Here is a 3984-nt window from a genome sequence, read left to right on the forward strand (position 1 = left end):
CCAAAACTTAAGAGGAGGGATGAATGCTCAGATTCAGAAGCTTAATAAGTCCCAAACAGGATAAGTGAAAAGTAATCCGCAGCTGGACACATCACACGAAAGTCCAGGAAACTACAAACAAAGGGACATTTGTAAAGCAGCCTGTTATTTTTTAAAGATTGCTGACAAAGGAACAACAATTATTTGATGGATAACTTTTTTTTTCCCCATAAGGACCCTTTTAATAAAAGGTACCGATACTCAAACGATTTAATACATATAAAACAAAAGTAAAAAGAGTAAAATAACTATGGTGAGATGAGGTTCTTCCAAAAAACACTGTCTTGTCAAGCACCTTGGGAATCTGAGCCGAGGAAACACTGCTATTTTGTTCCCCTCTCCACCCACCCACGGACGCTCCCTTTGACCCACCTGTATCCCCAGCTAACTCCAGTATCTCCTCTAGGGAAAGTTCCATGTTAGTCCTGGGCCTTGCTGGGGCCTCAGCACACCATCCGAAATGCTAACAGGTGAACAGTTGTGCAATGCGACTGATCCGAGGAAAGGAGAACTGGGCTGGAGGCAGTCTTTGTGGTGTCTCCACCCTGCCGTCACTGACTGCGAAATACCAGCAGGATTGGAAAGATCCCTTGGAAAGCTGAGCAGCATCAGATAAAGGATAGATACAACTCACGGACAGAAGAAAAGCAGCACTAAAAACAAAGCGCATAGTGCTGCTTTCCTGAACCTTGGTTTTGACAGATAAGAAAAGCAACTTTCCACTGTACAGAAGACCTTCCCCCACTCGGCTTTGCCTGCCCTGAGCCCCACACCTCCTCAGTCCCTGGGATTCTAACAGCCGGTAGGCACAGCCCAGGGCAGCCACTAGACACCCTCAGCAGCTTCTCTTCTCCAAGTTCCACTTGGAGGATGAATTCAGTTTTGAGGTTACTTTTAAACATTTTCACTCACGCAAACTTAAAGCTATAGTTTCAGCTCTTAAAAGGTGAGCATCCACCCCACTCTTCTGCTCTTCTGTCGGAACAGAGGCAGAGAAGCTAAGAATGGAGAGCAGTGTTTCCAAAGATGAGTTAAAGGAATGCACTGAAATGGGACCCTGGAAGTCATTTAGGAAGATGAGTAAAGACCCCAAATAGACTGCCCACATTTATAAGAAATGTCATTCTAATTCAGCCAGAGCCAGTGGCATAGCATGTTGTCGTTGTTAGTGGCTCAGTCATGTCTGACTCTTTGTGACCCCACGGGCTACAGCACGCCAAGGCCTCCCTGTCCTTCACCATCTCCCAGAGTCTGCTCAAACCCATGTCCATTGAGGCGGTGATGCCATCCAACCATCTCATCCTCTGTCACCCCCTTCTCCTCCCGCCCTCAGTCTTTCCCAGCATCAGGGTCTTTTCCAGTGAGTCAGCTCTTTGCATCAAGTGGTCAAAGTACTGGAGCTTCAGCTTCAGCATCAGTCCTTCCAATGAATGTGTGCTCAGTCACTCAGTCCTTTGAGTCTTTGCAGCCCCATGAACTGCAGCGTGCCAGGTTCCTCTGTCCATGGGATTTTTCAGGCAAGAATATTCCAATGAATATTCCAATGAATATTCAGGGTTGATTTCCTTTAGGATGGACTGGTTGGATCTCCTTGCAGTCCAAGGGACTCTCAAGAGTCTCCTCCAACTGCTGCTGCTGCTGCTAAGTCGCTTCAGTCGTGTCTGACTCTGTGCGACCCCATAGACGGCAGCCCATCAGGCTCCGCCGTCCTTGGGATTCTCCAGGCAAGAACACTGGAGTGGGTTGCCATTTCCTTCTCCAGTGCATGAAAGGGAAAAGTGAAAGTGAAGTCGCTCAGCCGTGTCCGACTCTTAGCGACCCCATGGACTGTAGCCTACCAGGCTCCTCCATCCATGGGATTTTCCAGGCAAGAGTACTGGAGTGGGGTGCCATTGCCTTCTCCAGTCTCCTCCAACACCACAGTTCAAAAGCATCAATTCTTCAGCACCCAGCTTTCTTTATAGTCCAACTCTCACATCCGTACATGACCACTGGAAAAACCATAGCCTTGACTAGATTAGAGCAGTATCATCTGCATATCTGAGGTTGTTAATATTTCTCCCAGCAATCTTGATTTCAATCCTAAAATTAGCAAATGTCATTCATCTAAACCTCACTACAATCTGACTGCAGTTAAAGTTACCTCAGACTAACTTAAAACCACGAGTTGGGCTGCATGTAGGAAAATGAAGGGGAGCTGGGGGGGACGGGGGAGTCACACAGCCAGACCCCAGAGACACAGAGTACACTGCTAGTGCGTCTTTGGGGAGGATGGGTGTCTACAGAGAAACGTCAGCAGCTCAGAGTGCTTTGAAAATTTCCCCCCATTCAGATGAGTCCCACAGTCCTTTAAGTTATTATATTGATGGATAGAATAAAATATAGCCAGATTCTGAATTTTTTTTATATCTGCAGTCAGGCCATAGAATTCCTCAATAGCTTGAGCATCCATTTGCTCTACCACGTCATCATCAAACAAAAGCCAGAAGCCATGACTTTTCGCCACAGTAATACTGACATAAAGCCATGATGAGGAGCACTGCTCCAGTGGGCCGCCACCACAACCAGCTCATACATGCAGTCCAGATGCACCACGTCGCTGCAGGCGTTGAAGAGCTGAAGCTCCAGCAGGAAGCCCACCTGGTAAGATCGTTTGGTGTACCTGGAGCTGCTCCACGTACTTGGACCGCGCAAGGTGCAAGGCCAAAATCACGGGCAGCTTTCTGACGCTTATCCTTTGCTGGGCCTCTCCTGCAGCCTGTTTCACGACAATATTCCTGTCCACGACACACCATTTCCGTGTTGCTGAAGTCTTTTAGACAGGGAGCAATATAGATATATTCTGCTCCACATCGACACAAAGGTCAAGAAAATCTTCATCTCTTGCTACAGTTTCACAGCTCAAGCATCAAGTTTCATGGGTGAGTGCTCCCTGAGAAATCTCATGGACACAAGTGAATTCTGGTTTATCACTCTCTGCAGTTCCTTTACACTGTCATTTTTTCATCTCCCACTTAGTTTCTTCTTTTCCCGCAGATGTCCGTGTTCAGCAAATAATTTAAACATTCATGAGTATCCTGCTGCATATAGTTATCTAAGAGATCGCTTTCATGTCTCCACCTTGAAATGAACTTCTTTGGTGGGGTCACACTAACCTTCTTTGGAGTGGCAAAGCAGTGGAAATGGTCTCCCAGACAGGTCAACAAGTTTTCCTTCTTTCTGGGCTGGGTCTTGCATGCCATGACATTCCCAGAACCTCTGGCAGGAGTTCCAGGCTGCAGCATGGAACCAAAGTAGCACGTGTTTCCAAAGTTGACCAGGTTGAAGCATTGTTCATTGACTGGAAACTGCACTGAATCACTGTCTTTTTCCAGAGCAGAGGCATTGGGTGCCCTTTGAGGCACCACTCAAAATATTTGAGAATGAGGAACACAGGTGTTCTTCTCTGTCAAATCATCGCAGAATACTGCAACCATATTATAGATGGAGGCAATGTTTCCGACAGTCATTAGTCTAAAGTTACAGAGATCCCACACCACTATCTTTATAAGGTGAAAACAGGACTGGCCATGGTGGGGTGTTCAAGGGGAGGCCAGGCATGGTGGCCCTGGCAGTGGGGATGTGAGCTGGGGTTAAGCTTTCAGCTTGATGGATAACTTCTTAACAGCAAAAGCGAATGAGAGAAGACAATATAAGCCCAGGAGAATATGAAATCACATTTCCAAAGTCTGAGAGAAAATAGTTTACCAAAGAACAATCTTTCAAGTAAAAGTGTGAAATCATGAGATTTTTTTTTCCCAGATAAAAAACAACCAAGGGAGTTTACAACCTTTATTAAAGAAAAACTCTAAAAGTTGTACCTTAGGCAAAAGAAACATCTTTTCATGTTCTTTTGAAGGTATCAGTGATAGCAATAGAAATGAGGGTAAAGTCAGATAAGGATCA

At 46.0% G+C, this 3984-nt stretch overlaps 1 pseudogene; it reads right to left on the reverse strand.

Moving 5' to 3' along the window:
- Positions 1 to 2396: 2396 nt before the first annotated feature.
- On the reverse strand, positions 2397 to 3548 carry LOC145538378 (ubiquitin carboxyl-terminal hydrolase 46-like; annotated as a pseudogene).
- Positions 3549 to 3984: the final 436 nt, after the last annotated feature.

This window comes from Giraffa tippelskirchi, chromosome 2 (assembly GCF_054371585.1).
Source record: "Giraffa tippelskirchi isolate mGirTip1 chromosome 2, T2T-mGirTip1v1.2.pri, whole genome shotgun sequence".
In the NCBI taxonomy this organism is placed as follows: domain Eukaryota; kingdom Metazoa; phylum Chordata; class Mammalia; order Artiodactyla; family Giraffidae; genus Giraffa; species Giraffa tippelskirchi.